Below are 12,792 nucleotides of genomic sequence, written 5' to 3'. Positions count from 1 at the left end.
TGAATCCCCATAGGGGACTTTGTGAGCAGGAGGGTATCATCGGCAAACATGATTGCAGGTACCCTCCTGTCCGCCAATAGCGGAGCATCATTGTTTGGCACCTCGTTCAGAAACGGGATTAGGTCATTAACATATAGGCAGAAGAGGGTTGGGGCCAATACACAGCCCTGTCTCACCCCTCTTCTGACCGGGAACCTAGGGGACAGTGCGCCATTCCTCCCACACCTAACCTGGGCAAAGTTCTCATCATGGAGCCTCGTTAGGATGATCAAAATTTGCGGTAGGACACCCAAGTCCCGGAGCACGGCCCACAGTTTCCTCCGTGGTACAAGGTCAAATGCGGACCGAAGGTCCACAAAGACCATATATAAGCTGCCTCCCTCCATCTTGACAGTTTTCCAGTATAAAAGGAGCAGCCGGAAAATCTGGTCCATGGTTGAAATATTCTTTCCGAACCCCGCCTGGAAGGGACTCAGGACATCATGGTCCTCCATCCACTCCAGGAGGTGGTTCAGAACAAGTCGGGCAAAGATTTTTTGTGGGTCGTTGATAAGGCTGATAGGCCTGTAGTTGGCTGGGAGCAGAGGAGAACCCTTCTTAAAAATCGGGACTATCTCCGCTCCCAGCCAAGTACGGGGAATCTCCATACCGCCTAGTATGGCGTTAAACAAAACAAGGAAATAGGGACCCCATATCCCAGGTTGCTGCCTAAAGAGATCGCCGGGGAGTTTGTCGAGCCCCGGGGCATTTCCTGCTGTGAGTTTGACGATTGCAGTGGCCACCTCACTTAGAGTAAATTCTAGGGCCTCATCCTCGCTGGAGATGACTGCCAGAGGCAGGACAGTGTCCATACTCTGTTCATCCGTGTAAAGGCCCCTAAAGTGTGCTTCCCACACTGATGGTTCAATATTGGGTTCCACAGCTGATTTCAAGTCCCCTATTCCTATATTAACTAAGGACCAAAATCTTCGTGCATCCCTGGATTCCAAAGCGGCAGTTAGATTGGTCTACCTTTCCGTATCCCACTCCTTTTTAGCATCGACCAAAACCCCTTTATAGTATGATCCTAATTCTCTGATTCTCGCTCTGTCACTCCCAGGTTTTACCGCCAGGAGTAACTCTGCCTTAGCCTTTCTGCACGTTGAATTATACCAGGATGAGGCTGGGGTTCTATATTTCCTCCGCCTAGGTGCAAGAGGATTAATAACCTCAGCTAAACTAGGCACCAAGTCCAGATGAATTGCCCCTACTTTCCTATCAAAATCATCGTGAGGGTACTCAGTGATTAGACTTTCAATCTGTAGGAGTCTGGGCAGTAATAAATTGCAGAGTTTGGCTATTCCATCATGGGACTCTATAATTTTGGCCCATTTTACTCTTCGTCTATTGTTAGAGAGCAACAATCCAAGTCATCCGACTCCGGTAATGGGGAGCCCACAAGACCTGGTAGTACCATTTCCAGGCAGAGAGCATTGTGATCACTCTCAGCTCTAGGAATTACCCTAAAGTCGATGACCTTAGACCATAGCTTGGTCTCAACCATGATGTAGTCTAGGCGAGACTCTTGTCCCCTTTTATTAAAGGTACACTTTGAAGGAGTGTCGGACGGGGTGCGCCCATTGCAGGCTCTCAAGAAATTATTCAAGGTCAGGGCCAAGATCTGATTTGCCAGTGGGGACCATATTTTGGGGGACGGTGATTGGCAAGATGGTATTGCCCAATAATCATCTTCGTCCATGAGCACACCCTCATTCATTCCCGTGAGTGGCTCAAAGTGGCAATTCACGTCACCAGCTACCACAATGTTGGAATCACAGGCCATTTCGGTTAGGAAGTGGGATAGCTCCTCTATAGTAGATGATTCGCATGCCAACCGTACAGGGCGTGAGTAGACGTTTACAATTGCCAATCTGAAAGAACTTGGCCATTTTAGAACTAAGCATTGGAGATCATTGGAATTTGTAACTACAATCTCTGCCGAACACCCCAAGTTCAGGGCTACCCAGATAGCAAGGCCTCCGCATGGTCGGCCTTTCCCGCCCCAGCTTGCTGGTACATAGAAAGTGGCAAACCCCTCTCTAGGGTATTCCTCTCTAGCCCACGTTTCTTGAAATATGCAGATGTCAATATGGTCCACTAAACAGCCCCAATCCGTACAATTTATTTCATTAGCTAGGCCCGCAAGGTTCCAAGAGGGTATGGTCATCACCTTTGGGGTAGTAGCACCTCTAGCAAACGGAACACAATCCCTATTTACACTGCTGATATCAGGTACGTATGAGGAACTTTCTAAGGGTTCATTCGCTGCGCTTTCCTCGACATCATTAACCCTTGGCTGTTTGGGGGCCTTTATCCCAGTATGGTGTGCTGTACTTGCTGGTAGGTCCTTCGCTGCACTTTCCTGGCCTTTGCTGCCCTCTGGCTTGTATGGGCTTTTTATCCCGCTATGGGGTACTGGAATGGAACAGTATGAATTGGCACAGGTCACATTCTCACCACCCTCTAACGCCTCTACAATCCTAAGATGGGGACAAGACAACAGCCTATCATCATCCAACTGCAGTCAATCCACACACTCAGGTCCACTGAATCTATTGTGCGTGAGTAGATAGTTCTGGGGGACTGTCTGGGCATTATAACCCCTCCCCATCCCCCCCTGCTGTGGTGTTTCACCAATGACCAATCGCTTTCACGGTCTGGGCATTTAACTGGGGGGTAGAAGAATGATAGGGGAAGTGTTTGGATTATGGACCCATTAAAATTGTGTTCCCAGTTACAAATATAGTCTACTGTACGTGGGTTCCTAAAATTCACTAGCACACAGTCCCCTTTCAGGGTTTTAGGTGCACAACCCACCCAGGAGAGCCTACGCACCATTAGTATCTCACTGGTAATATGCCTCGGTAAGGGTCTGTTGGTATTAAGCCAGTGAGACACTTTGTTTTTCAAAGACTGGTACGATTCCTGGGCTACATTACTAATTTCAGGAATGCCAGTCATAACTACTAAGTACGGACTGGTTTCCGGTGGAAGATCAATCCTAACTTCCCTCAGCAGGAACACAGCCAAGAAAGGCTGAGTGCTGCCTGATGGATAGGGAACAGAGTCCGTCTTCGCCTTACTCAGAGTGGCCTTACCTCCAGAGGTGGCAATAGGTAAACTAAATTGGTGAACATTGTTACCCTTTGAGCTAGCGGGACCTATAGAGACTGTGATATTTTGATCTGGGATCCCAATGGGGTCACGGTTAGCTTGAGCGGTGGCCTGATTTGGCCCATATGGCCTTGCGTTATGTAAATTATCCCCCAAATTCTGCTCGAGCCTAGAAAGCTGCTGTTCCATGCGCCCAAGCCTTTCTACTAGTGGGGTGAGCGTGGTTTTTAGAAGAGCACCCAACTTGGTTAATGTGAGATCCTCTATTAACCTAATATCGTCTCTATGCTGAACCTTATCAGGTTGCCCTCGGTCCATAGTCATCAGTTCTGGCGGACAATAACTAAGTGAGTCATTTAAAGTAATCCACCCCTTAGGATCATTTGTAGACACAATACCACTCTGTCCCTTTGCAAATTTAGACATTCTATTAGCACCAGAGACGGCTGCACAGTGTTTCTTGGGTATAGCACCCTCGCGTCTTTCTCTGGGGAGGCAAACTGGTGATTTTCCTGATGGATTGGCCTTGTTCAGAGTCCGAGCATCAGGGCTTGCCAGGGCAGGTATTATGTGAGGACTCATAGCAACCAAGGTCTACACAACCTCCTGAGGGGGGGACAGGATAGGTAGGGTCACAGTCACATCGTTTGTGATGCTGGAGTCATCATGATTCGGTGTCCGTGCGTTAGCCAGGTTGCCCAGAGATGAGCGTTGAGCCATAACCAAGTCTTGTGAGACCCTGCGCTCCATAAGGGTTACCCCTTGGTCAATTACCGAATTAGCCCTTGTGATAAAATTATCTAATGTTCCAGTTAATTGTCCTCTAGAACCCACAGCCTTACTCCTTAGCTCCCGTGTCGCCATAAGTCACTTACACAAAACTACCACAGTTAACACTTACTCGGCTGTGGTAGGCAAAAGAGGGGGGACCCGGTCCGGTCTCTTCCGTTCTCAAACGGGCTCAAACGGGCCCGCCCTTGGCCCGGGCTTTACCCAGCGCCTGCCCGCGCGTGTCCCGCATTGCGCGGGGTGGGTGTTTGTTTATGGGCGGGAGGCAGGAGGCGTGTCCCCGGGAAGATGCACCAGCTGTGACTGTGCTGAGAATGCTGGTCCACGCATTCCCGGGGTTGTAGTCCGTGAAGAAAGAAGCAAAGCACCAAATCAAACTGCTCACTGTCGCTGACAATGCCCAATTCACAGAAAAGGCCCTGGGTTAGAAGGCCCTGGGTTTAAAAGGCCCTGGGTTAAGATCCTTAAAGCTTCAAAATGCCGTGGTTATCTGGAAGGGCTGCCGTTTATGGGCGGGAGGCAGGAGGTGTGTCCCCGGGAAGAGGCACCAGCTGTGACTGTGCTGAGAATGCTGGTCCTTGCAGTCCCGGGGTTGTAGTCCATGAAGAAAGAAGCAAAGCACCAAATCAAACTGCTCACTGTCGCTGACAATGTGCAATTCACAGAAATGGCCCTGGGTTAGAAGGCCCTGAGTTTAAAAGGCCCTGGGTTAAAATCCTTAAAGCTGCAAAATGCTGTGGTCATCCGGAAGGGCTGCCGTTTATGGGCGGGAGGCAGGAGGCGTGTCCCCGGAAGAGGCACCAGCTGTGACTGTGCTGAGAATGCTGGTCCTCGCAGTCCCGGGGTTGTAGTCCGTGAAGAAAGAAGCAAAGCACCAAATCAAACTGCTCACTGTCGCTGACAATGCTCAATTCACAGAAAAGACCCTAGGTTAGAAGGCCCTGGGTTTAAAAGGCCCTGAGTTAAAATCCTTAAAGTTGCAAAATGCCGTGGTCATCCGGAAGGGCTGCCGTTTATGGGCGGGAGGCAGGAGGTGTGTCCCCGGGAAGAGGCACCAGCTGTGACTGTGCTGAGAATGCTGGTCCTCGCAGTCCCGGGGTTGTAGTCCGTGAAGAAAGAAGCAAAGCACCAAATCAAACTGCTCACTGTCGCTGACAATGCCCAATTCACAGAAAAGACCCTAGGTTAGAAGGCCCTGGGTTTAAAAGGCCCTGAGTTAAAATCCTTAAAGTTGCAAAATGCCGTGGTCATCCGGAAGGGCTGCCGTTTATGGGCGGGAGGCAGGAGGTGTGTCCCCGGGAAGAGGCACCAGCTGTGACTGTGCTGAGAATGCTGGTCCTCGCAGTCCCGGGGTTGTAGTCCGTGAAGAAAGAAGCAAAGCACCAAATCAAACTGCTCACTGTCGCTGACAATGCCCAATTCATAGAAAAGGCCCTGGGTTAGAAGGCCCTGGGTTTAAAAGGCCCTGGGTTAAAATCCTTAAAGCTGCAAAATGAATTTATCATTTTTTCATAGTTAGGTTTATTTGCAGGTTGATTTATATAGTTACTTTGTATTATATTTTTCTTTTATGTTGAATATTTATTTGTTTTCAAACGTAATGTTTGTTTTGGGGTTTCTGGTTGGAGTTATTGTGAAGTATAATCTGTGAAACATAAAATAATATGTTGTAATTTTAGTTAATTTGATTATTTAGATTATTTAGTGTTTATTTTTATTTATTTGTAATTAAATAAATATACTTACATTTTTTAGTCGATGGAGGGTCCTTGGTAGATGTTGTGGTTTTTTGATATTTGTAGAAGCTGTTAAAAAAAACATCTGTTAGCTATGTTTTGTTATTTTATTACATTTGTTACTTTTAAATAATTTACATTATTTATTAATTTAGTCATATACTTACTTTGTGTTTTATTTTTTTGATGTTGTATATGTAAATCTTTGTGTTGGATTTTCTAGGTGCAATTTTATTGAAGTTGAAACTGTTATACATAAAGGAAAATATGTTATGATATTTTTAAAAGCTTATTTCATTTATTTAGTAACAGAGGGGTCTATTAGGATGGCGGTCAGAAAACCACCTCCACCGCCATAGTAGCAGAAATTAACTGTCCGCCGGTACTGCGGCAAAACCGGCGGTCCTATTAGGATCAACCGGCCCAAAAATCCGACTGCAGCGGAACGAGGCCACCAAAGACCGCCCGTAGCGGTCGGAAAAGGTGAAAATCCATCCGCGGCGGTCAGATTCATGGCGAAACACACCAAATCGCCAGCAGGACAGCGGAGAGACCGCACATAACATTAGGATATCCCCAATGTGACCGCGGTACGTTCCGCTGTTTCCGACCGCTGTGGTGGCAAACAGTGATAAATGAGAGATCCGGCGGAAGACCTGTAGCATAGCCATCACTGCGGACGCTCCATTTAAAAATGGCGGGTGACTAAAAAAATCACAACAAGGCCACCAAGTGCCCACAGAAAACTAGCCCTGCCCCCAAAAACACCTAACACATCTCAAAGACACACCCCATGGCAAATTCAAATAGTACCATTCCCAGAACAACCCATACAACTCACCTGATAGCAATACTCCATCTTGACACACCCAAATAGCTGAGCATAAAACCAGCCTCTTCACTGACCAGAATCCTTTGCACTACTCCGGCACTGAAGGAACCAAACCCTGCAGCACATTGAATAGGCAAAACACCACAAATCACACCAGCACAACAACACACACACACACACACACCACCTATACCACCCCCACCACCCTCACAACTTCACCCCAAAACATTAGCACATCACACACCATGGCACCACAGAAAATGGCCAAATTCCCAGAGAGTGAGTTGTCAGTCATGGTAGATGAGATTATCAGAGTAGAACCAAAATTGTTTGGTAACCTGGTCCAACTGACACCATTAGCCACCAGAGCTCAAATGTGGGTAAGGATAGTTGACAAGGTCAATGCATTAGGGACCACCCCGTGCAACAAACAGGAAATCATGAAGCAGTGGCATGACCTGAAGAGTGTTGTGAAAAAGAAGAGGAACAAGAACCATGAGCCGGCTCAGAGGACTGGCGGTGGGCATCCCATTCCACCAAGAACATTCACTGCATGAGAGGAGAAGGTGCTTTCTATACTACATCCAGAGAGTCTCACAGGAATAGCCGGGGGAGTGCAGGCTGGTAAGTAACAATGTATACCATTACACTGCTATGTACTGTCTTGCACGAATACAAAGATACATATCTGAGGCCCAAGTACATTCATATGCACCACAATACTCAACACATGTCTCACAGATGTAACATTCACTCCATCTGAATCACCCAAAGGTAGCCAACATTTACAGGTTTGTATGTGTCCAGGCAACCAGCACTACAACTCCCACCAGGCCCCCATGTCCCACCCCTGAGCAGGAGGTAGAACTCCACACCCACCCAGAGGCAGTTGACAGCCATTGTATAGTTCACCCACACCTAACAGGTAGGTAGCCATCTTCCCAGGGAGGGCTGTTTGGGGTTGGGAGACCTGTACAACAACTCACACCAGGCCCCCTGGCCCACCCCTGAGCAGGATGTAGCACTCCACACCCACCCAGAAGCAGTTGTCAGACATTGTATGGTTCACCCTCACCTAACAGGTAGGTAGCCATCTTCCCAGGGAGGGCTGTTTGGGGGTGGGAGACCTGCACAAAAACTCACACCGGGCTCCCTTGTCCCACAGCTCAGCATGATGGAGCACTCCCTCCCACCTAGATGCATGTGTCAGCCATTGCATTGTTCACTTCAAACTAACAGGTAGGTAGCCATTTTCCAAGGTTGTACTGTTTGTGGGTGGGATGCCTGCACTACTACTCCCACCATGCCCCCTTGTTCCCTAGCTCATCTAGATGGAGCACTCCCTCCCACCCAGATGCATGTGTCAGCCATTGCATTGTACACTTCAAACTTACAGGTAGGTAGCCATTTTCTAAGATTGTACTGTTTATGGGTGGGAGGCCTGCACTACTACTCCCACCATGCCCCCTTGTTTCCCAGCTCATCAAGATGGAGCACTCCCTCCCACCCAGATGCATGTGTCAGCTATTGCATTGTACACTTCAAACTAACAGGTAGGTAGCCATTTCCAAGGTTGTACTGTTTGTGGGTGGGAGGCCTGCACTAATACTCCCACCATGCCCCCTTGTTCCCTAGCTCATCAAGATGGAGCACTCCCTCCCACCCAGATGCATGTGTCAGCCATTGCATTGTACACTTCAAACTAACAGGTGGGTAGCCTTCTCAAGCTCTCCTGTCCCACCCCTGAGCAGTATGGAGCCCTCCACCACACACACACACACGGATGTGTCACAAATTCAACCTAAATGTGACAACAGAACAGGTAAGTAGACAGTGCATGTACCCAGCCATTCCTCTCAAACAACATGGTGCCATATGACAACCCCAGTCCTCTCATCCCACAAACATTCACACAGATCCAATTGCCACTTACAGTGTGCAGACAGCTAAGCGAATGTAACTGTCACAGCATCCAAAGTGTGACTCACAAATTCACATGTTGAATAAAGTCTGTGCACAATCATGCACAGCACTGAATGCCATGTGTAAGTGCCATGTGGGCAGAGCATCAAGGACCATATGAAAACAAAGCAAGCATTGTCTGTAATACAAATTGAGATTTGCACATGACATGACAAAGGTATGCATGAGACAACAATGGCTAGTTCATGCTCAGATGAAATTTAAACTGGCAATTCAAGCGAAAACTAAAACTAACAAAGGAAGGAGTGCACTCGCTATCTATGAATCTGGCTTAGCACTTTATCGTCCACCGCGAGGCTGCACCCCATTGAAGAATTATAACGAAAATAACAGAGATTTAAAAGTATCAACTTGGGGACAGTGGAACATCTTGGAATTTGGAAATGTATACTTTTGCACAGGACAGTACAACATTCAAGTGGAATAAAAGGAAATTCGAGCGCTTGAGGAACATTCAACAAAAATGAACTTTTTTAGTTATACTGCACGTTTTGATATTCACAAGTGGCACGCAATGTTTCACTGATTATGTTGCATTTATATTTTCATGTCACAAAATGTTGATGGTGCTGTTTTTTCAGGATTCAGGGAATGGATTTTGGTGGGGCATTGTTTTCAATCTTGGGGACAATGCATCATGGGACTTGTAGGAGGAATGATGTTTTGCACAATGGGTGAGCGCGGGATGGATGATGTCACGGGTTTCGTTTGAATCTGGTAATCATGTAGCCTCATTGGGTACAGGTGTTTGAGTTGTTTTAAAGGAAGCACTGAACAGGAGGGAGTGGCTGGTTGTTTATTTGGAACACTAAGGGAAGTACGAGCAGGATACACCCCGGACGGGGTATTCACGAGGTAAATGAACATAGTTTAACTTGTGTGGGTGGGAGATTTTGGTAAAAAAAAGGGTTTTTGAGAATGTTTATTTTTCACTGTAGAGCACATGAATTTATGCGGGATGGGAGGGCAAATCTGGGTAGACCAAAGGGGTGTAAATAATATTTGGGATTCTGTGGGAGTGTTTTCCGAGTGGTTTGTTAAAGCCGTTGTTTCACATTTTTTACAGCAACCCCTGATGAAGAACTTGTTAGTTCGAAATGCATTGGGTTATATTAAGAGTCCTGTCAACAAATATGGTCAAACGCACATGCTTATGTAAAAGCCTGGATGGGCAACAGAAGGCATTTGAAACTGCGTGCATAAAGAATTCTGCTCAACTGTGCTGTCTCCAGGTTGATTTTTCAAGCATTGAAGGACGTGATTTACATTGACTCTCAAAAAGGTTTGGTGTACGATAGATTAATTTGGTTTACGTTATAAGATTGGGATTATTCTGGAGCATTTCTCTCACTCACGCTGTGCAGCAGCAGGGTTGCGGACTGCAGCACCCTTTGGCATAATCTTTAGATATACTGTGATGGGGCGATTCACAGAGCTGTTTTGCACGCTTTAAACTGGCAATTCAAGCGAAAACTAAAACTAACAAAGGAAGGAGTGCACTCGCTATCTATGAATCTGGCTTAGCACTTTATCGTCCACCGCGAGGCTGCACCCCATTGAAGAATTATAACGAAAATAACAGAGATTTAAAAGTATCAACTTGGGGACAGTGGAACATCTTGGAATTTGGAAATGTATACTTTTGCACAGGACAGTACAACATTCAAGTGGAATAAAAGGAAATTCGAGCGCTTGAGGAACATTCAACAAAAATGAACTTTTTTAGTTATACTGCACGTTTTGATATTCACAAGTGGCACGCAATGTTTCACTGATTATGTTGCATTTATATTTTCATGTCACAAAATGTTGATGGTGCTGTTTTTTCAGGATTCAGGGAATGGATTTTGGTGGGGCATTGTTTTCAATCTTGGGGACAATGCATCATGGGACTTGTAGGAGGAATGATGTTTTGCACAATGGGTGAGCGCGGGATGGATGATGTCACGGGTTTCGTTTGAATCTGGTAATCATGTAGCCTCATTGGGTACAGGTGTTTGAGTTGTTTTAAAGGAAGCACTGAACAGGAGGGAGTGGCTGGTTGTTTATTTGGAACACGAAGGGAAGTACGAGCAGGATACACCCCGGACGGGGTATTCACGAGGTAAATGAACATAGTTTAACTTGTGTGGGTGGGAGATTTTGGTAAAAAAAAGGGTTTTTGAGAATGTTTATTTTTCACTGTAGAGCACATGAATTTATGCGGGATGGGAGGGCAAATCTGGGTAGACCAAAGGGGTGTAAATAATATTTGGGATTCTGTGGGAGTGTTTTCCGAGTGGTTTGTTAAAGCCGTTGTTTCACATTTTTTACAGCAACCCCTGATGAAGAACTTGTTAGTTCGAAATGCATTGGGTTATATTAAGAGTCCTGTCAACAAATATGGTCAAACGCACATGCTTATGTAAAAGCCTGGATGGGCAACAGAAGGCATTTGAAACTGCGTGCATAAAGAATTCTGCTCAACTGTGCTGTCTCCAGGTTGATTTTTCAAGCATTGAAGGACGTGATTTACATTGACTCTCAAAAAGGTTTGGTGTACGATAGATTAATTTGGTTTACGTTATAAGATTGGGATTATTCTGGAGCATTTCTCTCACTCACGCTGTGCAGCAGCAGGGTTGCGGACTGCAGCACCCTTTGGCATAATCTTTAGATATACTGTGATGGGGCGATTCACAGAGCTGTTTTGCACGCTTTAAACTGGCAATTCAAGCGAAAACTAAAACTAACAAAGGAAGGAGTGCACTCGCTATCTATGAATCTGGCTTAGCACTTTATCGTCCACCGCGAGGCTGCACCCCATTGAAGAATTATAACGAAAATAACAGAGATTTAAAAGTATCAACTTGGGGACAGTGGAACATCTTGGAATTTGGAAATGTATACTTTTGCACAGGACAGTACAACATTCAAGTGGAATAAAAGGAAATTCGAGCGCTTGAGGAACATTCAACAAAAATGAACTTTTTTAGTTATACTGCACGTTTTGATATTCACAAGTGGCACGCAATGTTTCACTGATTATGTTGCATTTATATTTTCATGTCACAAAATGTTGATGGTGCTGTTTTTTCAGGATTCAGGGAATGGATTTTGGTGGGGCATTGTTTTCAATCTTGGGGACAATGCATCATGGGACTTGTAGGAGGAATGATGTTTTGCACAATGGGTGAGCGCGGGATGGATGATGTCACGGGTTTCGTTTGAATCTGGTAATCATGTAGCCTCATTGGGTACAGGTGTTTGAGTTGTTTTAAAGGAAGCACTGAACAGGAGGGAGTGGCTGGTTGTTTATTTGGAACACAAAGGGAAGTACGAGCAGGATACACCCCGGACGGGGTATTCACGAGGTAAATGAACATAGTTTAACTTGTGTGGGTGGGAGATTTTGGTAAAAAAAAGGGTTTTTGAGAATGTTTATTTTTCACTGTAGAGCACATGAATTTATGCGGGATGGGAGGGCAAATCTGGGTAGACCAAGACAGTGGCAGGGGTACACACTTCACATCCCAGTGCTTCCGGCCTTCTACCTTCACTGAGGTCCTGGTTGCCAGCAATGCCTGTGCTGGTTACCTTCACTTTGATTTCAAGCTGGACTGGTGCTGACTCCTCAAGATGGATCTGATGTTCGCACCCCTCTGGCAATGGTTGTAAGGCAGCAAATATCTATTGGTGGACAGAACAAAAGGTCTTTAGACAAGGCACAGAAATAATCTATCAACAGAGAGGATAGTCTCAGAATACTTCCTAGTCTAGGGACGCCCCATATATTAGCAAGGCACCCAAGAACCACTTTCATCTATGTGAGAGTAAAAAAAACAACAGCCTAGACCTATTGGCAAGTATAAAAGGAACTCTTTGGTGAAGTGACAAGAGTAATACGTCACCCAATCCCAAGCAGCCAAGGAAGTCTGTGTTCATTTACTAATTTCTGAGGAAAAGAGAAAAACAATACAGACATACTCCAAATCCTTAAATCTGTATATTCCTATCTTAATCATCTAAAGACCCACAAGAAAAAAGGAAATGTTCTACACTTTTACTCATAGACTTTGCATTACTTGTACAGGACTGCAGACACTTCTAAAATGATTTCTCTTAATAAAAGCACCTACATTGTATGATTAGGACCATGCTCTCATGTTATAGGAGCAACAGGAAAATCTAAAACTGCTAATTTAGCAGGGATTCCTGTTACATAAGGAACTGAAAACTTCAACATAATGGGTACATTTTCTCCAGCGGAACATCTTGTGACTAACAGACTCCTATAAAACAATATTTTCCTCAAAAATA

The 12,792-nt window shown here is 45.7% G+C and overlaps 1 long non-coding RNA gene across 1 annotated transcript; it reads left to right on the top strand.

Annotated features, from left to right (window-relative positions):
* The first annotated feature begins 9,287 nt into the window (after positions 1-9,287).
* On the top strand, positions 9,288-11,950 carry LOC146863223 (uncharacterized). The gene is made up of 3 exons (XR_014978572.1): positions 9,288-9,348; positions 9,560-10,597; positions 10,809-11,950. It is a non-coding gene; the product is annotated as an uncharacterized LOC146863223 (long non-coding RNA).
* Positions 11,951-12,792: the final 842 nt, after the last annotated feature.

Source organism: Triturus cristatus, chromosome 2_2, assembly GCF_964204655.1.
Source record: "Triturus cristatus chromosome 2_2, aTriCri1.1, whole genome shotgun sequence".
Lineage (NCBI taxonomy): Eukaryota > Metazoa > Chordata > Amphibia > Caudata > Salamandridae > Triturus > Triturus cristatus.
The sequence above is the reverse complement of the archived record's forward strand: the minus strand, read 5'-3'. Positions and strand labels throughout refer to the sequence as shown.